The sequence below is a fragment of the Eurosta solidaginis genome, chromosome 5, assembly GCF_040869045.1.
Source record: "Eurosta solidaginis isolate ZX-2024a chromosome 5, ASM4086904v1, whole genome shotgun sequence".
Taxonomy (NCBI): Eukaryota; Metazoa; Arthropoda; class Insecta; order Diptera; family Tephritidae; genus Eurosta; species Eurosta solidaginis.
In genome coordinates this window covers 125,700,017-125,724,287 of record NC_090323.1, presented here as the reverse complement: position 1 = coordinate 125,724,287, position 24,271 = coordinate 125,700,017, and the positions used below count along the sequence as shown (strand labels likewise).

The 24,271-nt window shown below is 38.3% G+C and overlaps 1 protein-coding gene and 1 long non-coding RNA gene across 2 annotated transcripts in view; one reads left to right on the top strand and one right to left on the bottom strand.

Moving 5' to 3' along the window:
• The window catches only part of Dscam4 (Down syndrome cell adhesion molecule 4), a 2,049,237-nt gene that overhangs the window by 341,042 nt on the left and 1,683,924 nt on the right, over window positions 1-24,271 (top strand).
• LOC137252356 (uncharacterized) overlaps window positions 1,630-24,271 on the bottom strand; it is a 35,962-nt gene continuing 13,320 nt past the window's right edge. Inside the window, exons 2-3 of the long non-coding RNA XR_010953541.1 lie at window positions 1,817-1,979; window positions 1,630-1,767 (exon numbers count right to left, since the gene is read on the bottom strand). This is a non-coding gene — a long non-coding RNA (uncharacterized lncRNA). The remainder of the gene's footprint in view (window positions 1,768-1,816; window positions 1,980-24,271) is intronic.

The following is a 24,271-nucleotide window of genomic DNA, read 5'->3' as shown; positions in this document are numbered from 1 at the left end:
AAAAGGCGTCCACCTATAGAACTAAGGCCCACGCCCTTTTAAAATACTCATTAACACCTTTCATTTGATACCCATATCGTACAAACAAATTCTAGAGTCACCCCTGGTCCACCTTTATGGCGATATCTTGAAAAGGCGTCCACCTATAGAACTAAGGCCCACGCCCTTTTAAAATACTCATTAACACCTTTCATTTGATACCCATATTGTACAAACGTATTCTAGAGTCACCCCTGGTCCACGTTTATGGCGATATCCCGAAAAGGCGTCCACCCATAGAACTAAGGCCCACTCCCTTTTAAAACACTTATAAACACCTTTCGTTTGATACCCATATTGTACAAAAGCATTCTAGAGTCAACCATGGTCCACCTTTATGGCGATATCTCGAAAAGGCGTCCACATATAGAACTAAGGCCCACTCCCTCTTAAAATACCCATTAACACCTTTCATTTGATACCTATATCGTACAAACAAATTCTAGAGTCACCCCTGGTCCATCTTTATGGCGATATCTCGAAAAGGCGTCCATCTATAGAACTTAGGCCCACGCCCTTTTAAAATACTCATTAATACCTTTCATTTGATACCCATATCGTACAAAATAAATTCTAGAGTCACCCCTGGTCCACCTTTATGGCGATATCTCTAAAAGGCGTCCACCTATAGAACTTAGGCCCACTCCCTTTTAAAATTATCATTAACACATTTCATTTCATACCCATGTCTTACTAAGAAATTCTAGAGTCCGGCCTGGTCCACCTTTATGGCGATATCCCTAAATGGCGTCCATCTATAGAACTATGGCCCACTTCCATTTGATACACATGTCATACAAACACATTCCAGGGTTACCCTAGGTTCTTTTTACAACATGGTGATTTTCCCTTACTTTGTCTCCACAGCTCTCAACTGAGTATGTAATGGTCGGTTATACCCGAACTTAGCCTTTCTTACTTGTTTTTTATATTTTCTTATTGTTCGACCTTCTTAATTTTTGTTTGATAAGCACAGTCAGATCGACATAAGTATGTACGTACATAGCAAGCAATAAACCTGCTCCCTATGACGACATACATACCTACATATTTGTTGGTACAAATTTGCATACCAATGTCGACTTGATAACAGCTTATCCCATATTTGCCCATAAACGCAACAACAGTTATCATATTGCACTTAGAAATGCGTTAAAGAAAAAGGAAAAGAAACCATAAATTTGTTTGTTTACAAATTGCTTCTGAAGGCGATCACACCCAACTGCCGTTAGCTAAATTTTCTGAGCTCCTAGCATTAGAGGCCTACACTAGATACATAGCTACCTAATTATTCTCACCTATCAAAACGGGTGCCATTGTATCTAAACGGCTTTGGCGCATATTGGCCAAGAAAAAAAATGTAGTATATATTATAGAAAACGTAAATATAAATATTTTTTCTGATTGAACATGAATAAATATGTGAAGTGAATTTATAAGATATAATTATGTGTTAAATTAAGTTTTCCTGGAGGCATAGGATGGCATAGGGAGGTAGGGAACTGGACATTCCTTGGGGATCTTTAGCAAATGCAGTTGTTAAGAAGATCCATGGCTGGGTCGTGTATAGAAAGCGCGTGTCGAATATCATCTTAGACCTCGCTGAATCCATCAGTACGATTAACAGTAGGGTGTCCCTTTTTTTCTATTGGTAATATTTAGTTTCCGCTCATGTTACCATACATAATTTCCCAGTTTGTTTTAATTTTTATTCTCCAGTCAGGAATCCTATAAAAATAAATTTATGTGAATGAAGTTAAGGTATGGCAAAACCCACCCCACGCCGAAAGAGCTAAGGCACCAGAGGATTCCGCCGGCCGCGACCCTTAAACTGTCCATAGGTTAATGATTCGTTCCTCATGTCGTCACCTAGGAACCACCTATGAATTCACCCACATCTGTAGTGGAACGTTACACAGCACATTTTAAGAACTGAGGACCTGTAAAAATTCGAAAAAAAATTTTAAAAACCACCCTAGTCAACATGTATATGTTAAATTTTGTGTATTTAATTTTTTTTTTTTTTTTCAAACATATATACGCATATATTCATATGTATATGAAAATACCTTTTTAATAAACTTATTTACAAGTATTGTTAGAACTACTCACACGTCTATTTTATTGACTAGCTCATTTCCTAAGATTTTTATAGTTATTAGAGGTGCAATTTTTTTCAATAATAATTATTCTGAATTAATTTACTCAAACATATGAAAAAAAATCATCAAATACTCAGTCAAGGCATTTTTTAAAGGAATATTTCTTTTTTATTGAGTTTCGTGTATTCTGTTTTTGAATTCACTAGTCGTAGTAATTATGTAGATTTCGAGAATAAACCTAGTTTATTTAAGATCCAAAAGCATAGTGAATTATTACTTTTTCCAATTTTTTTTTATATAATTTGATAATTTTGATTGAGCTTTAGTCCAGATTATTAAATAAAACTTCTTTTTTTAGTAGTATTCAAAATATATTTATTTGTTCGATATTTCGACTTCAACCTGAAGTCATCATCAAGAATCTACGAAAAGAAAACAATTCACATTTTTAAACATACATTTCCGTAGCAAAAATATGACTTACAAAACCAAAATCATATGTAAAAATAAAAAATGTGTCAACAAAAGTTCAAAATATATATGTATGTATGTATGTACGTATTTAATGTATGTTATGCTCTCAGCATTGCTAGAGTTATTGTTCCAGCTTAAGTTTAGTGAGTGTGCTTAACTGACAGCAGCGTGATGTTGTCGTTTTAAGGCCAAATTTCTGTAGGTTTGTGCACAGTGGTCTACATCTGATTTAAAATTCTTTTTTATATCATTAGGGGTGTTCAAAATGTGTAAGGTTTCTAAAATGAAGCGCTTATTATAATGTTTTTCATGTTCCAGAATGGTTACGTTTTCAAAATCTGGATAGTGTCCTGTGTCTTTGCAGTGCGTAGCCAATGCTGCCTTGTTTTCTGGATTATTATTTCTCAATTTAATATTCGATTTGTGGGCGGAAAGCCTCGTCTTTAGTTTAAGTTTAGTTGTCCCTACATATACTTGTTCGCATACGTGGGACCCGTCGCCGTTGCATGGAATTTTGTACACCACGTTGGATTTTTCATGATTTGGTGTTTTATCCTTTAAATTACTATAAACTGGTCGTAGAGTGTTGTTGTAAGTAAACGCGATTTAATATTTCTCTTTGTCATATAAATTTGAACCCTTGATTCTTTCAGACACTCCTGGGATATATGTCATTGATTTATAAATTTTATCACCTTTCTCGGTTGTATTATTATTGGCGTTCGCTGTGTGATGTTTGTGAATCAGTTTGTTTATAAGGGACCTGGGAAAAGAATTTTGTTCCAGGGTTTTTCTAATTATCGCTATGTTTTTGTTGTGAAACATCTTATCACTTATGTTAAGAACCCTTCTTATAAAATTTTTCACTGTGTTCAAAATAGTGTTGGGTGCGTGCTTGGAATTATAATTGATAAGTCTGCCCGAAGCTGTTTGTTTTTTATACCAATCAATGTATAATTTATTATTATTTTTATTTATTAATGTGTCAAGGTAGGGAAGTCTGTTGTTTTTCTCCACTTCCATAGTAAATCGTATGGATTTGTAATATGTGTTGAGTAGTTTAAGCATGTTTTCCATTTCGCTCGTTTTGAAGATGACAAATAAGTCGTCAACGTATCTGGTTAACAATCGGGGTTTGCTTTTTGATTCCATCTCAAATCTTGTTAGCAGTTCATATAAAATAATGTCTGCTATAACTGGGGAGGCTGGAGATCCCATTGGCATACCTGATCGTTGTTCGTAAATTTTGTCGTTGTATTTAAAATATCTATTGTCCCTCTTTTGTTAAACATGTGTGCTCTTTAATGTCAGTCTACCTGGAGGCAATGATGACGATAGCCGCATCCACGGGAATGCTGGGAAACAATATAATCCAAACCGTGCAAAACAAAGAAAGGCAAGAAATCGAAAGAAACAATTTCACGGTATTGATACAAGAACACATGAAAAAGAGTACACACTCATTTCTTGACAAATTCATGTGCGAGACTTTACACTCTACAAAAAAGTTTCTCAACAACAACAAAGAAATTCTGGTATTCAATGCGGATAAGGGCAATGTCACTGTAGCGATGGAGAAAAATTGTTATACGAGGAAAATTCAAATTATTGTGAACAATATTTCTGATTACAGGGTCCTAAAAAGAGATCCCACAACAAAGCTACAGGACAACAACAAGGTATTAGTAATGAAAATGTTCAGAAATGGCCACATAGAAGAAAAAGAAAATAATTTCCTAATTTCCAAAGTTGCAAATCCTCCTAGGATTTATGGTTTACCAAAAATCCATAAAGATGGCATACCGTTGCGCCCGATTTGCTCATCTATCGGATCCTCTTCCTATAACTTGTGTAAATATGTAGTCCATATACATAAAAATATTACAAAATCTTCAAAATACAATGTCAAAGATTCCACAGAATTCAAAGAAAAAGTTAAAGACATATACATTTACGATGATGAGAGTTTGGTGTCGTTTGACTTGGTTTCTTTGTTTCCCAGCATTCCCTCGGATGCGGCTTTCGACATCATTGCCTCCAGGTGGACTGATATTAAAGAGCACACATGTTTAACAAAATAATTATTCATGAACATATTAAAATTTTGCGTGAGGGACAATAGATATTTTAAATACAACGACAAAATTTACGAACAACGATCAGGTATGCCAATGGGATCTCCCACCTCCCCAGTGATAGCTGACATTGTTTTAGATGAACTGCTAACAAGATTCGTATGCGAACAAGTATTTGTAGGGACAACAAAACTTAAACTAAAGACGAGGCTTTCCGCCCACAAATCGAATATTAAATTGAGAAATAATAACTCAGAAAACAAGACAGCATTGGCTGCGCAATGCAAAGACACGGGACACTATCCAGATTTTGAAAACGTAACCATTCTGGAACATGAAAAACATTATAATAAGCGCTTCATTTTAGAAACCTTACACATTTTGAACATGAATTTTAAATCAGATGTAGACCACTGTGCACAAAACTACAGAAATTTGGTCTTAAAACAACAACATCACGCTGCTGTCAGTTAAGCACACTCACTAAACTTAAGCTGGAACAATAACTCTAGCAATGCTGAGAGCAGAACATACATTAAATACGTACATACATACATATATATATATTTTTAACTTTTGTTGACACTTTTTTTATTGTATACATATGATTTTTGTTTACACTTGCGGTACATGAAATTGTTTATATTCGCGGGAGTTTTTGATTATCTTTATTTATATTTTTCGCTCTTTTGTTTCTACTAAAATTATGTTGCCATAATTTCTGTTTAGTCGATCATACATATCCATATGTGTAAGTCGTATTTTTGCTAAGGAAATGTATGTTTAACAAGTAAGGAAGGCTAAGTTCGGGTGTAACCGAACATTACATACTCAGTTGAGAGCTGTGGAGACAAAGTAAGGGAAAATCACCATGTTGTAAAAAGAACCTAGGGTAACCATGGAATGTGTTTGTATGACATGTGTATCAAATGGAAGGTATTAGAGAGTATTTTAAGCGGAAGTGGGCCATAGTTTTATAGATGGACGCCATTTAGGGATATCGCCATAAAGGTGGACCAGGCCTGACTTTAGAATTTGTTTGTACGATATGGGTATCAAACGAAAGGTGTTAATAAGTGTTTTAAAAGGGAGTGGGCCTTAGTTCTATGGGTGGACGCCTTTTCGGGATATCGCCATAAACGTGGAACAGGGGTTACTTTAGAATGCGTTTGTACAATATGGGTATCAAACGAAAGGTGTTAATAAGTGTTTTAAAAGGGAGTGGGCCTTAGTTCTATGGGTGGACGCCTTTTCGGGATATCGCCATAAACGTGGACCAGGGGTGACTCAAGAATGCGTTTGTACAATATGGGTATCAAATGAAAGGTGTTAATGAGTATTTTAAAAGGGAGTGGGCCTTAGTTCTATAGTTGGACGCCTTTTCGAGATATCGCCATAAAGGTGGACCAGGGGTGACTCTAGAATTTATTTTGTACGATATGGGTATCAAATGAAAGGTATTAATGAGTATTTTAAAAGGGCGTGGGCCTAAGTTCTATAGATGGACGCCTTTTCGAAATATCGCCATTAAGATGGACCAGGGGTGACTCTAGAATTTATTTTGTACGATATGGGTATCAAATGAAAGGTATTAATGAGTATTTTAAAAGGGCGTGGGCCTAAGTTCTATAGATGGACGCCTTTTCGAGATATCGCCATAAAGATGGACCAGGGGTGACCCTAGAATTTGTTTGTACAATATGAGTATCAAATGAAAGGTGTTAATGAGTATTTTAAGAGGGCGGGGGGCTTAGTTCTATATGTGGACGCCTTTTCGAGATATCGCCATAAAGGTGGACCAGGGGTGACTCTAGAATTTGTTACTACGATATGAGTATCAACTGAAATGTGTTAATAATAATTTTAAAAGGGAGTGGGCCTAAGTTCTATAGGTGGACGCCTTTTCGAGATATCGCCATAAAGGTGGACCAGGGGTGACTCTAGAATTTGTTTGTACGATATGTGTATCAAATGAAAGGTGTTAATGAGTATTTTAAGAGGGCGTGGACCTTAGTTCTATATGTGGACGCCTTTTCGAGATATCGCCATAAAGGTGGACCAGGGGTGACTCTAGAATTTGTTTGTACGATATGAGTATCAAATGAAATGTGTTAATGATAATTTTAAAAGGGAGTGGGCCTAAGTTCTATAGGTGGACGCCTTTTCGAGATATCGCCATAACGGTGGACCAGGGTTGACTCTAGAATTTATTGTGTACGATATGGGTATCAAATGAAAGGTATTAATGAGTATTTTAAAAGGGCGTGGGCCTAAGTTCTATAGATGGACGCCTTTTCGAGATAGCGCCATAAAGATGGACCAGGGGTGACTCTAGAATTTGTTTGTACGATATGAGTATAAAATGAAATGTGTTAATGATAATTTTAAAAGGGAGGGGGCCTAAGTTCTATAGGTGGACGCCTTTTCGAGATAGCGCCATAACGGTTGACCAGGGGTGACTCTAGAATTTATTTTGTACGATATGGGTATCAAATGAAAGGTATTAATGAGTATTTTAAAAGGGCGTGGGCCTAAGTTCTATAGATGGACGCCTTTTCGAGATATCGCCATAAAGATGGACCAGGGGTGACTCTAGAATTTGTTTGTACTATAAGGGTATCAAATGAAAGGTGTTAATGAGTATTTTAAAAGGGAGTGGGCCTTAGTTCTATAGGTGGACGCCTTTTCGGAATATCGTTATAAAAGTGGACCAGGGTTGACTCTAGAATGCGTTTGTACAATATGGGTATTAAACGAAAGGTGTTAATAAGTGTTTTAAAAGGGAGTGGGCCTTAGTTCTATGGGTGGACGCCTTTTCGGGATATAGCCATAAACGTGGACCAGGGGTGACTCTAGAATGCGTTTGTACAATATGGGTATCAAATGAAAGGTGTAAATGAGTACTTTAAAAGGGCGTGGGCCTTCGTTCTATAGGTGGACGCCTTTTCGAGATATCGCCATAAAGGTGGACCAGGGGTGACTCTAGAATTTGTTTGTATGATATGGGTATCAAATGAAAGGTGTTAATGAGTACTTTAAAAGAGCGTGGGCCTTAGTTCCATAGGTGGACGCCTTTTCAAGATATCGCCATAAAGGTGGACCAAGGGTGACTCTAGAATTTGTTTGTACGATATGGGTATCTAATTAAAGGTGTTAATGAGTATTTTAAAAGGGAGTGGGCCTTAGATCTATAGGTGGATGCTTTTTCGAGATATCGCCATAAATGTGGGCCAGGGGTGACTCTAGAATTTTTTTGTATGATATGGGTATCAAATGAAAGGTGTTAATGAGTATTTTAAAAAGGAGTGGGCCTTAGTTCTATATGTGTACGCCTTTTCGAGATATCGCCATAAACGTGGACCAGGGGTTACTCTAGAATGTGTTTGTACGATATGGGTATCAAATTAAAGGTATTAATGAGGGTTTTAAAAGGTAGTGGCCCTTAGTTGTATATGTGAAGGCGTTTTCTAGATATCGACCAAAATGTGGGCCAGGGTGATCCAGAACATCATCTGTCGGGTACCGTTAATTTATTTATATATGTAATACCACGAACAATATTCCTTCCAAGATTCCAAGGGTTTTTCATTTCGCCCTGCAAAACTTTTTCATTTTCTTCTACTTAATATGGTAGGTGTCACACCCATTTTACCAAGTTTTTTTCTAAAGTTATATTTTGCGTCAATAGACCAATACTATTACCATGTTTCATCCCTTTTTTCGTATTTGGTATATAATTATGGCATTTTTTTCATTTTTCGTAATTTTCGATATCGAAAAAGTGGGCGTGACAGTCGGATTTCGGCCATTTTTTACACCAATACAAAGTGAGTTCAGGTAAGTACGTGAACTGAGTTTAGTAAAGATATATCGATTTTTGCTCAAGTTATCGTGTTAGCGGCCGAGCGGAAAGACAGACGGTCGACTGTGTATAAAAAATGAGCGTGGCTTCAACCGATTTCGTCTTTTTTCACAGAGAACAGTTATCGTCCTAGAATCTAAGCCTCTACCAAATTTCACAAGGATTGGTAGATTTTTGTTCGACTTATGGCATTAAAAGTATCCTAGACAAATTAAATGGAAAAGTGCGGAGCCACCCCCATTTTGAAATTTTCTTTTATTTTTATATTTTGTTGCAACATATCATTACTGGAGTTGAATGTTGACATAATTTACTTATATACTGTAAAGATATTAACTTTTCTTTTAAAATTTGAATTTAAAAAAATTTTTTTTAAAAAGTGGGCGTGGTCGTTCCCCGATTTTACTAATTTTTATTAAGCAGACATATAGTAATAAGAGTAACGTTCCTGCCAAATTTCATCATGATATCTTCAACGACTGCCAAATTACAACTTGCAAAACTTCTAAATTACCTTCTTTTAAAAGTGGGCGGTGCCACGCCCATTGTCCAAAATTTTACCAGTTTTCTATTCTGCGTCATAAGTTCAACTCACCTACCAAGTTTCATCGCTTAATCCGTATTTGGTCATGAATTATCGCACTTTTTCGATTTTTCGAAATTTTCGATATCGAAAAAGTGGGCGTGGTTATTCTCCGATATCGTTCATTTTAAATAGCGATCTGAGATGAGTACCCAGGAACCCACATACCAAATTTCATCAAGATACCTCAAAATTTACTCAAGTTATCGTGTTAACGGACAGACGGACGGACGGACGGACATGGCTCAATCGAATTTTTTTTCGATACTGATGATTTTGATATATGGAAGTCTATATCTATCTCGATTCCTTTATACCTGTACAACCAACCGTTATCCAATCAAAGTTAATATACTCTGTGAGCTCTGCTCAACTGAGTATAAAAATGTTAATTGTTTTCTTTTCGTAGATTCTTGATGATGACTTTAGGTTGAAATCGAAATATCGAACAAATAAATATATTTTGAATACTACTAAAAAAAGAAGTTTTATTCAATAATCTGGCCTAAAGCTCAATCAAAATTATCAAATTATATTAAACAAGGCTATTCAATTTACCAATAAAATTTTTTTTATATTTTTTATATTATCGTTTTTCTTTTTACGTAATTGCCTGAATTCTACTTTTCAATTTCCTGAAATCGTGAACCTAATATATAATCAAGAGTAAGTTTCAAACAAGCATTTTCATACACACTTAACTTCGCCGGAATTTTATATCACACCGTTGGTGATTAGGTTAAGACATTTTGGATTTGCTCGGCTTGAGTTGTAAGCATTCAACGTATTCTCATAACCCTTTTGAAATCCTGTTTTTTTTCTTTGATCGTGCGTACACGCTAAATTTCACCTGAATTTACTTAATATTATTAATAACGTATCGAAAGTATAGCCAACGCGTTACTGAACTAAAGCTTTGCTTTGCAACGTTTATTTGCTTATTTCTTTTTTTTTTACATCACACCTTATGGAACACATAATACATACAAGAATAGAAAGCGACCTATGAAAAAATCGCCGCTAGGTGGCACAAAGATCGAAATATCAAAAAAAAATCGTATAATCTAGTCCGATTTGGCTCATATTTAGAACAAATATTACATACAGTCCGGTAGAAGTGACATCAAAATATTTTGGAGTTGGAGGAGGGACAAGCATACGTGGCGCAGAGTCGAGTAAAGTCTTTGGAAGGATTATGTATTGAGGACTTAGATTGTAACAAATTGTCAGGAAAGAGTCCTTGTAATAATGAGTCACTAAATGGACTAAATAGAATGAGAAATAATATGCAATTATATAAAGACTAAAAACTTGAAAATAAAACAATTAAAAAAAAAATAAAATTTAAGTAAAACGGTTTTATTGAAAACAATACTTACATGAAAATAATACTAAAAGCTAGAAAATAATTAGGTAGGTCCTAGGTACTAGTCATAATAATCCTCATCAATCTCGGGCGTTAATCAACCAATTAAATGAAAGCGTTGGACGCGTCAAATTGTTTTAATTGTATGTATTGTTTTCAACAAAACCGTTTAACAAAATTTTTTTTTTTTATTATTTTATTTTAATTTAATTTTTCGTAAAGGTCGGTGGTGTGTGAGCTCGTGATAACTTGTGAACGCTTGTTGGATTCCCAAACCCAATTTCTTGTCTGGGGGATAGTGAGTAGAAGTACCCAAGTAAGCCGAGCTTCCTTCGCTCGTGTGTGTGTGAGTAGATGGAGGAAGGGGACAACCCAGATAGAGTTACTGGTGGGTTGGGATTATTTGGTACCGATCAGGTGGCAGGATCCCTTTTCAACCAAATCGATACGGAAATACCATTTCCCATTGACTTCGTACCTACCGACCTTTTTAATCGGTGTGCAGCCAGAATTTTCGGTATAAGCGAAGGCGATACAAATAGGCATTCTAGAGTGTCGATCACCAACCAAGTGGCCATCAACGAATCCAACAACAGTCTAAGTTTTTCTACAAAAATAGAGCGATTACTAAATATGCAAGAAACTGGAACACCACGAATTACCGGAGGAGCGCATGTCGTGCAGGATGGACAGCTAGGGAATTCGGGAGCTTGTGGTTCGAAGGCCTCACGAAACGGACCAAGTGCACCTGCCGCCGGTACCGAACAGCTAAAGCGGATGATGGGGATGATGGCTACACAAAACCAAGTTATGACGCAGTATATGAACGCGGTTCGTTACCTGAGGACCGACGTTTTGCCCCTCAGCAACCGTATGAGGGACTTAGAGATTTCGGCTCAAGCGTTGAACCATCCAGCCGCTAACGCACCTACTCCGGAAGGGAGAAAGGAAAGGGGCCAAAATGGGAATACCGCCGAAGCGGCCACAGGTCAGGGCAGAAGTGAGGAACATACGCACCCAAACTGGAGGAAAGTCGACCTAGATAAGTGGCACGTCAAGTTCGATGGGTCTGCTAAGGGGATCACTGTAGAGAGCTTTTTATTTAGAATTGAAAAATTGAAGGCCCAGTATAATATATCATATGGACGCCTCTTCACAGATTTCCATTCTCTCGTGACAGGCTCCGCGCTTAAGTGGGATTGGCAGGTTCTGGAGGACCATGCCGAAGACTCTGCCTTTGGCTACTTCGAACTTAAGGCAGAGTTGTTGGCCCATTTTAAAACCGCGGAGTTTGATTACGAAATAGTTAGAGAAACCATGGAGAGGAAGAAGTCAGCTCAAGGGAGCTTCGACGAATTGTATGGGTTGGTCCACGACTTGACGTATAGGCTGAAGCAGAAAATTCCAGAAAAATTTGGTAAATTTGACGTTCGCAGCAAAAATTAATACCTTGGCCGATCTAAAGATGGAGTGTCGGCGTGCGGAACGCCTAATTAAGGAGAATAGGAGTAGGTCGGCAAGGGCAGTGAACGAGATGGTATTCCCCGTAGAACAAGTTGAGGCTGAAGCAGTTGGGGGGGAGCTCGTCGAGGCACTCGACAAGCCAGCCAAACCGCGACTTGGGTTTAATCAGCCACTTAATAGTAATAATTCTGCTGGTGGTACGCCTGTTGGAACTAACTCCACGACTGGTACCAAACCCACTGTTAACTCCTTTTGTACATCTCCATTCCACTTAGTGTTATGTGTTAGGCAATTTAGGCAATTTAATTATTAGTACATTAAGATAATGAAAAGAGAGAGAAAAGTTCTTCGAAAGATTTATGGACCTCTACGCGTTGGCGATGGCGAGTACCGAAGAAGATTTAATGATGAGCTGTACGAGCTATACGCAGACATCAACATAGTCCAGCGAATTAAAACGCAGCGGCTGCGCTGGCTAGGCCATGTTATGCGAATGAAAGATGATGCTCCGGCCAAGAAAGTGTTTCTATCGGAACCCGCCTATGGAAGCAGAGGTAGAGGGCAGCCCCCACTCCGTTGGAAGGACCAGGTGGAAAACGATTTAAACTCCCTTGGTGTGACCAATTGGCGCCGGTTGGCGGAGCGAAGGAGCGACTGGCGCGCCTTGTTGGACGGCCATAACCGTTTAGACGGTTAAGCGCCAATTAAGTAAGTAAGTAAGTAAGATAATGAAATCTTTTATAGTACAACGAACAGATGTCATAACCATTGTGGTTTATATAATACTATATAACTTACATATATATAGTTCTATATCTTAAGCTGTGTTTCAAAATATAGAAAATAGATGAGAGTGAAGTAGAAACAAAAAGGTTAAGGAGTATAGAGAAATATGTAGATATCAAAAGTGCCAATAAATAAAAAGCTCAAGTGCTATCACTAGAGAAAAAACTATAAAGAATCTGTTTATAGTTGTTTTGGTTCAGAAAATTTGTCAGGGTGTGGGTGTTCCCCGCGTTGGGCGTACCTGGGCCCGCTCGAGTGGTACGGCCGAACTCCCAAGTCAATGGCAAAAGTACCTAGAAAGACGAAATAAAAAGATATGCAAAAGCAACATTCCTCAGATTCATTTTTTGAAGCAAGTGTACTTCCCGTAAACTCGACATCCCAAAGTCCCAACATCTCGTCTGCTACGCCTCAAAGCCGGAGCCTCCTAAGGTACAAACTGAAAAAGAAATAAAGAAAGAAAAGAAAAACCAATTTCATTACTTTGGGCATATATCACTTATATGAGTGCACAATTTTTTTTGGTGGGTACATGAACCATCGAAATTACAGCAGCCGCATGAAAATATTTCTTTGCAAATTCTCTTGGCGGATACAACATTTTTGAATTCGGCTTTCGGAGTCGTGATCCTGGGCCCAAAGCACATCCTTTGACACCCTCACCGAAATTTTTGGACGCCAGTAGCCCCAGACTTTTAGTCTTGGCCAATATTTTGCGGCGCCTACGCGTGGCTGCCACAAGCACGAAGGTGGCTCTTCCACAGCCAGTCCTGAGGCAGATAGCAATTTCCGGATGGAAGCACAAAACCTCGTTTCTGTTTTTTTTGCTCACTGGCACTAAATCACTGTTAAAATAATTGTATAATACATTACAATTAATCTCGCGAATAAATAAGCGCTTTTGTGAAAACATAAACAAATAGAAACGTCAGAATAAAAGAAAGCAACAAAATCCCAACAAAAGGAAATTCTTAAAAAGCTCTATTCCAAGGGTTGCCAGATGGTAGCCATATGGTAGCTCCGAGCGTGATGAGTACAGGAAAGGGATGGATATAGGTCATTATGGTCGCGGTTGTGATTAAGGATGATAATAGGAAAACGGCACAAGAAAACGGTGTATCTGCAGGAGGGGTATCTATATAAGGGGGTGTGACTGTAGAAAAGAGATCAGTCCAAAAGTATATTGCACCAATTCGCTTGTGATGCGCGGTTCGTTGTGGTGTAGAATAAATATCTAAAGTTGTGAGTTAAAAGTAGTTCCCTGTGCGCGGAGTGAGAAATCGATTTTTTTTAAGTTTAAAATTATTCTATAAAAGTTGTTTTATAAGGCTTGTGTCCTTTAAAACCAAAAAAAAAAAAAAAAAAAAAAAAAAAGCAAAAAAACACATATCGGGTCCGTCGGTAAAATAATTCAACCAACGGCATAATGGATGTGGAATAAATTTTATGAGGGTAAGTGCCAGATTTTTAATTTTTTTTTAAAGATTTCCTTGTGTTAATCCCCTTATTTTTGCGCCATTTTTGGGGTTCACGCAACCCCATTGTCGACTTCGGTCATGAAAGTTTCCAGGTTTTAATCGCCCCCCATTTTAACTATCTTCTTTTTTTGAAATAATTATCCTTTTTTTTTTTTGTTGCAAAATTTTCTGGATACATTTTAATTGTGTCGGAAAAATTTAACTGCATTTTTTTCTGGTCTTTCTTGTTTTATATCCCTACTTAAAAACTAAAGTTTTCTTCGGTAAAAGTAATCCTCATAATGTTGAGCACGTATTTTTTTTGGGAGATTTTAGTTTTGGTGCTATCAATTTTGCTATTTTGTTGGTGTCATATACACCCTAATAAAAACGCGTGATCGCCAAAATTGGCGTGAAATACCTCCATTAGCCCATGTAAGTCGAGCTGATTGGTATTTTTCTATTCCTCTAGTGGGAATGCCATCTGGTCACCGCGGATGACGAAAGCTCCAACAGCGCCAGGGAAAATTATTTATTACATTTTACCGGACATTTATGCGTTTCATGTATGCAGTTATACTGGTCCCTATACCAATCACCTATATTTGAAAACAACTATCCCCATATGTTATCTGGTTCCGGCAGTCGAGACTGCAAGCAATATATATATACCCTTAACAACATTAACAACTCGAGATCGACGAGAAGCGGCAGTAATAAGAGGAAGGCGTTTGCAGGGATAATTGTAGTCTAGTTTAGGTGTTTTTATATGTATAGTTTGTTCCTGTATGTAGTAAATCTCGTATAAATTTGAACCTTGCCAAATGTAAATGCACCTATAAGGCACTACAAAGGCACTCCAAACGGAGAAATTTAAGGAAATACGTTTTTTTTTGTATCGTGCAGTGGCCGATAAACCCTGCAACAAACCCCTGAACTCCCTTGAGAGCGCTCTTGTAGGTAGGCATTAGGGTGGTTTCTCGGATAATTTTTTTAAGTGGCTCCGATTGAGCCCAAAAGCGTTTGGATGAACTTTGGTGACCAAGTAGGCCTTGAACAAATTGCCAATCTCTGATTGGAAAACACTTGTAGGGTATATCCCATGATGGAAATGGGTGTAACATATATAAAACTATTCTTGTTTGAGTTATATACATGCTAATGGATAATATTTTTTTTCTTTGCCAAAATTAGAATAATCGAAAGACTGATTTTTTTTTTGTAACATTGTATTTTTTTTAATGATTCCGTTACATGTACATATGTTTTATTTTTTTGGTACAGTGTCGTAAATCGAACATTTTTCAAAATATATACATACATACCATTTTAAGTTTTGAAAGTACGTATACGAATCTATATATATGTATATATATATGTAGGCACACACCGTTCGGCAATCTATTTTTTTTGAAAACGGTTTAAATTTTTATTCCGTGTCCTTTTTTTTTTGTGGTTTGTGTCAAGCCTGTGAATAATTATACTTTTTGCTTGTGGTACCTGTGGATATTCACATATATATACATATATCGATTCGAGTGTGATATAAGTTTGTTTTTGTCCTGGCCTAAATCTTTATTTTTCATGAGCATTGATATTTGGCTCGATAGCCATAAAGTACGTTTTTCTTTCAATTTCTTTGTATAGAATTAAGATTTTTCAAATAAATAATATGTTAGATTGAAATTGGAAAAGAAATTGAAATGGTTTGCTAAAATTTAATCGGTTGGGGGAGGGTGAAGATGACATTAGGGTGAGTATGTAGGGTCATTTGGAGCAGAGGAAAAGGGGACTCGCTGCCAAGCAGAAATTCGAGCGGTCCAAGGCAGGGTGGGCTTTCTGCGAGGGAACTGCACGGATGTAAGTTTAATGATGATTGTGACATCCTCCCCGCATCAAGGTGGACAAGGGTTAAGGGCCCCGACCTCTCGCCCTGAGCTAGCTGGGGGACATTCCACCTTGATTGCGCAAAGGGGCGGATTCACCCCTAAAAGGTGTACGTGACAATTATATTAATATGGCGCCCAAGCGAAAGCATAGAGAGGGGGCCGCTATATTTAGTATAGCGGCCAACCAAAAGAAATTTTTTTTAAATACCATATACATATGTATGGTGATAAAGTAAAATGTTATCGTGAGGATTGTACAGCAGCGCCGCTGATTGAAATAGGCGCCCGGCAATGAGCAAATTTTAAATTCGAAATCAACATCTAAGTCGTTAGTAATAGCAAAGCTCATTTCATATAAATATATTTCAATTTTTATATTATAAATATACATATTTTTTCACGTATGCAATCATCGATTTAAACGGGTCTGGCCGTATGCGACCAACACCCTGTTTCGGTGACTTATTCATGGTGTTTGATCCGAAAATTTAAATGCACCGAGACAGGAGTTGGAAGCAGATGGCAGACCCTAGCAATAGCCCATAGATGGCATAGCCGCATTAGGGTGGCCGACTATTTGCATCTTTTATAATTTACTAAAAATTATTTTTCTTTCATTACAATACAATCAATCTTTTTTTTTGTAGCTTCAGATAAAAGGGAAGTCCTTATTAAGTTTTTTTGTTAATATGTTGCTCCGTAATTATGGAAATTATACATTATGACCTCAAGCGGTCAGCTACATAAAGCTAGTGTTGCATAATGTATACGAATTTTAGAACAGATCCACATATAGATTTTTTTTTTTTTTTGGAATACTGAAGTGCATACATCCTCGTAGGAACGCAAGAGTTTGCTCCAATGACTCCTAGCATCAAAAATTTTTTTTTGATAGGCCTGAATGTTATCTGAACCCACCCAAACCTATATATGTGAAATTTGAAATTGTTAATACTTTTTTGGAAAACAATTTGAAGTCAAAGAGTTTGACATAGAATTCAAATTATAAACAATTTTCTTTGAGGGAACATCCAAAGTAAATAGTTGAAACTGATCTTCGAAAACGAACGAAATTAAACGATAAATTTTTTTTTGCTATAAACATCTTGTTTGAAAACAATTTTTGCGATCAGATTTGAAATCGAATTGCCTCCTTTTTTTTGCGGGAAACAATTTACCGTCTAACCTGAATTTCCCACCACCTACTGTTACCAATACTGTCGAACTAAATCGTGCTTCTGTAAGCAACCCTCGGGGGCTTAGGGATGAGTTAGCACCAATTTTAAAAGAATTGATGGTCGAGGCGAAACAAGCGATTCTGCCGGAAATTCGTGAGAGTTTACCGGAATTAACTAGGGCAACTCCAAATACGGGTACAGCGTTAGAGCCGTCAGGGGGTAACAATAGGGCACGTAACCGGAACAATAAACGACGAAGACTCAATTCGAGTATTGAATCTCGTAATTCTAGGCGCTCCGTCGATTCAGCTACGCATGCCGACATAAATAATGGTAACGGTAATAGAGACAACAATCACCACATGAGTAGTGCAGCAGCCTACACGCGCAACAACCCACCACCAGTTCGTCAACCACAAATTGTCGTGGAAGGAGAATTTGCAGCTATCTCTGCCGGACGTCAAGAGGCGTCGGGACTGAGGAATAGGGAACTTGCCAGGCCTGAGATTAAGGTAGAAAAATGGGGACTAGATTTTAAAGGGCACCGCGATGAGATGCCGGTGGAAGATTTTATGTTTCGATTAGAGTATTTAAAAGGTCAATACGGGTGTACATGGAATGAAATAATACGCGATTTCCATCGATTGCTGAGCGGTGAAGCACGCGAGTGGTACTGGCTTTATATAAAGTCGCACGGCAGAGTCGATTGGCCGAGTTTACAGCTCGCGCTGCTACGCCAATTTTCATCACAACGTACAGATTTCGAGATCCTCAGGGAATTGACAGAGAGGAAGCAAAGGCCTGGAGAAAATATCGACGAGTATTTTCACGCAGTTGGTATTTTACGTTTGCGACTCAAAAATCCGATACCCGAATACGAGATAGTACGATTAGTAAAAGGGAACTTGCGCGAATCGTTAGCTAAAATGGTCTACCCTATTTCGGCATATTCCTTAGACCAATTACGAATGGAATGTAAGGAGGTCGAGCGATGCTTTCCGCGCCGTGACCGCACGCCGTTGAGTACTTTTACGCCACGCACACAATATGTGAATGAAGTTTACCAATCTGAAGATGATGAGCGTTTTACTCCCGGTGATGAGGGTCAAGTCACCGTGGAGGAAATACGCCATCAGTCTTCAAATAAGCAGGCGGGCGTCCGTAGAAACGTTTCGTGCTGGAATTGTGGCGCTGACGGCCACTTCTTCACCGAATGCATGTCGCTTCAACGGCGCATTTTCTGTTACAAATGTGGCAAACAGGATGTTATTACTCCTAAATGCCCAATGTGTAACCCAGCGGGAAACGCTTTGAGGAACGCGATTGTGACGGGGGAATCGCGCTCCACCCAAACCTCATCAAAGTAGACGCGTCAACAAATACAGAACCGTATATAGAATCAGCAATTACAACTGATATTTGCATTTTCAATAAAAACATAAAAACCGTAAAGCCCTCAAAGACAGGAAAGGAAAATACGATATCCTATGAAGAACGACTTAGGAAATACCTTGAAACTCGGGAAAGAATTTTTGCAGAAAGCATTGTTATGGGACGTCGGGCAGTTTCGCGTAAAATTCAGAAGGCAAGGGAACGATTTAAAAAGAGGAAAAACTCCGACAGAAGGTAGTGGCATCTATTAGGAAAATAAGTACAACAGACTCGCGTGTGTATGCGGATATAGATATAAAGGGCATACAAACACGCGGCTTACTAGATACTGGCGCCTCCGTCAGTATTCTAGGCCGTGGCTGTCGGGAGTTTGTAGAAGGATTAGGAGTTCCTATCGAACGTTATGTGTCTTCTGTCACAACTGCAGGCGGCCGCAGACATAATGTCTTAGGCAAAATAACTTTACCGGTAAAGTTTAATACAGTGGAACAAAAAATTAAATTTTTTTTATGCCCATATCTCGAACAAAAGATCTACCTTGGAGTCGACTTTTGGAGGGCGTTTCAGTTGGCACCTGAAGTTATTACCGTGGATGAAATAGATCTAACAAAAATAGAGCAAGAGCTGGTATCTGATGAAGACAGGAACGAACGTCGGGTTTTACACTGTTTAACGCCAGAGCAGAAAGAACGTTTAGAAAAAGTAGTAAAAGAGTTTAGGACATATGAAGATCACGGGTTAGGACGAACTAGCTTGGAAAAGCATACAATAAAGTTAGTCGACGAAGCAGTACCTATTAAGGAGCGACATTATCCTCTTTCGCCGGCAATGCAAGCCATCGTATATGAGGAGGTCGACAAAATGTTGGAGTTTGGCGTTATAGAGGAGAGTGAGAGCCCCTGGAGTAACCGAACGACAGTGGTGAGGAAGCCGGGGAAAAATCGCTTTTGTTTAGACGCTCGTAAACTAAACGCCGTCACTGTAAAAGACGCGTACCCCCTACAAAATATAGAGGGGATATTAAGTCGCATTGACGACACACACTTTATAAGTAGCGTCGACCTAAAGTTCGCGTTTTGGCAAATCGAGCTAGACGAAGCTAGTAAACCTTATACCGCGTTTACCGTGCCTGGACGTCCACTCTACCAATTCGTTACAATGCCATTTGGATTGTGCAATGCGGCCCAAAGACTATGTCGCCTAATGGACCGTGTCATTCCACAAAGACTAAAGTCAAATGTTTTTATCTATTTGGATGACTTATTAATCATCGCTCCTGACTTTGACTCACATCTTCGAATTTTACAAGAAGTCGTCATCTGCTTAAGAGACGCGAACCTTACGATTGGGTTGAATAAATCGAAATTTTGTTTTAAAGAATTGCCATATTTAGGTTATATTGTAGGAGGCGGGATGTTAAAGACAGATCCTGAGAAGGTCAAAGCAATACAGAAAATCCCTGTTCCAAAAACGGTAAAAGAGGTGCGCAGTTTCCTCGGAACTGCAGGATGGTATAGGAGATTTATAAAAGATTTCGCCACAATGGCAGCACCTTTGACAGATTCGTTGAAGAAGGGGAGAAAGTTCGAAATGTCTGAAGAAGCAGTGGAAGCATTCAATAGCTTGAAGAGAGCACTCACAAGTGCTCCAGTTTTCAGACACCCTGATTTCTCAAAAAGATTTTTCATACAATGCGATGCATCTGATTATGGTCTGGGTGCAGTACTCTACCAAAAAGAAAGTGATGATGCAGAAAAGCCAATCGCATACTTTTCACAAAAGTTCAACGAATGTCAAAGAAAATATAGTACAACGGAGAAAGAATGTCTTGCGGCGGTGATGGCCGTCAAGAGATTTCGACCATATATTGACTTAATGCCCTTTACAATAGTGACCGACCACGCTAGCCTTAAATGGCTAATGTCTTTAAAAGATTTAAATGGAAGACTAGCTAGGTGGTCATTACAACTACAAGCTTTTAATTTCGAAATAGAACACCGTAAAGGTGCCGACAATATAGTGGCGGATACGCTCTCGCGTTGTATAGCAGAGATCACAGAATCTCCAATAGCAAATATGGATACCGTTGATTTCGAATCGAAGGAATATAAAGAATTAATCAACACGATAGAAAACAATACAGATAGGTTGCCTGATCTAAAGGTAGAAGACGGCATGGTTTTTAAAAAGTTTTTGTCGAAAAACGTAGAACTAGAGGAAAATGAGTGGAAATTGTGGGTCCCTGAGGCGTTGACGTCAACTCTAATCGAAAACGCACATTGTCCAGAGATAGCTGCGCACGGGGGTATGGCGAAAACTCTACATAGACTTAGGAGGTTGTACTATTGGCCTAACATGGTGGTACAGGTTCGCAACTTTGTGCGAGAATGCCAGATCTGTAAGGAAACAAAACCTTGTAATGCAATTTTAAAGCCAGGGATCGGAAAAGAGGTGGTAACAGTTCGCCCATTTCAGAAATTATACATTGACTTTTTAGGCAAATATCCGAGGTCGAAACGCGGCAACTGTTTTATTTTTATCATTATTGATCATTTTTCAAAGTTCATTTTTTTGAAGGCAATGCGCGAAGCTACCGCGAGTAATGTGGTTAAGTTCTTAACCGAAGAAATTTTTCATAAGTTCGGCGTACCGGAAATCGTACATTCCGATAACGGTAAACAATTTGTATCGAAACAGTTCTCGGAACTATTAGAAGCGTACGGAGTTAGACACCTAAAAACAGCTTTTTATTCACCGCAATCGAATGCGGCCGAAAGGGCAAACCAATCGGTGTTAGCTGCGATCAGATCATATTTAGAAAATGACCATAGGGATTGGGATTTATACCTAACCGAGATTGAGTGTTCTCTTCGGAGTGCAGTGCACTCTGCGACAGGAGTCTCACCATACTTCACACTCTTCGGATTTAATATGTTTACAAACGGGGCTGATTATGCACTGGCACGGAGGTTAGAGAGTTTGAACGACAATGAAGTTTTTGTCTTGGACCCTAGTGACAGGCTTAGATTAATGCGTGAGAAAATACAAGAGAATTTACATGAAGCATACGAAAGTAACGCGGCGCGTTACAACAAAAGGATCCGCGAAGTACAATTTAAGCCCGGTCAAGAAATTTACAAACGGAACTTTGTACTTAGCGACTTTAAACAAAATGTAAACGCTAAATTTTGTCGCAAGTTCACTAAATGTCGAATTACTAAGGCGCTAGGTAACAATATGTACTTGTTAGAGTCGTTAGCAGGGAAGAGTTTAGGGGCCTGGCACGCGAAGGACCTTAAACAATAAACGAATCCTAAAGAACCTAATTCTACAGGACCTAACGCTTAATAATTAACTTAATATTAGCTAACCTAGAACTAAATAACTTACGGTCAAATAACTTAAAACTACATAATGGTATACTAAATAACTTAATACTAGAAATGCCGCGTTGTAACCTGAAAAGAAGACAAAATGTTATTAAGTGTACATAAAAATATTTCATTACTTGCGTGAATACCATCCCGTCGATGAGGGTCAAGTCGGCGGGGATGGACGTTTCCATAAAACGCTCGTCCAAAGTATCTAAAAGGAACTTAAAAAGTAATGGTTCTTATATATACATTATAATTTTTTTTTACTTCCCGTAATGGCACGGCACCTAATTCGACATATGCCCGGCTGAGCTCTCGAGGCAGGAGACGTTGTCAGGGTGTGGGTGTTCCCCGCGTTGGGCGTACCTTGGCCCGCTCGAGTGGTACGGCCGAACTCCCAAGTCAATGGCAAAAGTACCTAGAAAGACGAAATAAAAAGATATGCAAAAGTAACAATCCTCAGATTCATTTTTTGAAGCAAGTGTACTTCCCGTAAACTCGACATCCCAAAGTCCCAACATCTCGTCTGCTACGCCTCAAAGCCGGAGCCTCCTAAGGTACAAACTGAAAAAGAAATAAAGAAAGAAAAGAAAAACCAATTTCATTACTTTGGGCATATATCACTTATATGAGTGCACAATTTTTTTTGGTGGGTACATGAACCATCGAAATTACAGCAGCCGCATGAAAATATTTCTTTGCAAATTCTCTTGGCGGATACAACATTTTTGAATTCGGCTTTCGGAGTCGTGATCCTGGGCCCAAAGCACATCCTTTGACACCCTCACCGAAATTTTTGGACGCCAGTAGCCCCAGACTTTTAGTCTTGGCCAATATTTTGCGGCGCCTACGCGTGGCTGCCACAAGCACGAAGGTGGCTCTTCCACAGCCAGTCCTGAGGCAGATAGCAATTTCCGGATGGAAGCACAAAACCTCGTTTCTGTTTTTTTTGCTCACTGGCACTAAATCACTGTTAAAATAATTGTATAATACATTACAATTAATCTCGCGAATAAATAAGCGCTTTTGTGAAAACATAAACAAATAGAAACGTCAGAATAAAAGAAAGCAACAAAATCCCAACAAAAGGAAATTCTTAAAAAGCTCTATTCCAAGGGTTGCCAGATGGTAGCCATATGGTAGCTCCGAGCGTGATGAGTACAGGAAAGGGATGGATATAGGTCATTATGGTCGCGGTTGTGATTAAGGATGATAATAGGAAAACGGCACAAGAAAACGGTGTATCTGCAGGAGGGGTATCTATATAAGGGGGTGTGACTGTAGAAAAGAAATCAGTCCAAAAGTATATTGCACCAATTCGCTTGTGATGCGCGGTTCGTTGTGGTGTAGAATAAATATCTAAAGTTGTGAGTTAAAAGTAGTTCCCTGTGCGCGGAGTGAGAAATCGATTTTTTTTAAGTTTAAAATTATTCTATAAAAGTTGTTTTATAAGGCTTGTGTCCTTTAAAACCAAAAAAAAAAAAAAAAAAAAAAAAAAGCAAAAAAACACATATCGGGTCCGTCGGTAAAATAATTCAACCAACGGCATAATGGATGTGGAATAAATTTTATGAGGGTAAGTGCCAGATTTTTAATTTTTTTTTAAAGATTTCCTTGTGTTAATCCCCTTATTTTTGCGCCATTTTTGGGGTTCACGCAACCCCATTGTCGACTTCGGTCATGAAAGTTTCCAGGTTTTAATCGCCCCCCATTTTAACTATCTTCTTTTTTTGAAATAATTATCCTTTTTTTTTTTTGTTGCAAAATTTTCTGGATACATTTTAATTGTGTCGGAAAAATGTAACTGCATTTTTTTCTGGTCTTTCTTGTTTTATATCCCTACTTAAAAACTAAAGTTTTCTTCGGTAAAAGTAATCCTCATAATGTTGAGCACGTATTTTTTTTGGGAGATTTTAGTTTTGGTGCTATCAATTTTGCTATTTTGTTGGTGTCATAAACACCCTAATAAAAACGCGTGAACGCCAAAATTGGCGTGAAATACCTCCATTAGCCCATGTAAGTCGAGCTGATTGGTATTTTTCTATTCCTCTAGTGGGAATGCCATCTGGTCACCGCGGATGACGAAAGCTCCAACAGCGCCAGGGAAAATTATTTATTACATTTTACCGGACATTTATGCGTTTCATGTATGCAGTTATACTGGTCCCTATACCAATCACATATATTTGAAAACAACTATCCCCATATGTTATCTGGTTCCGGCAGTCGA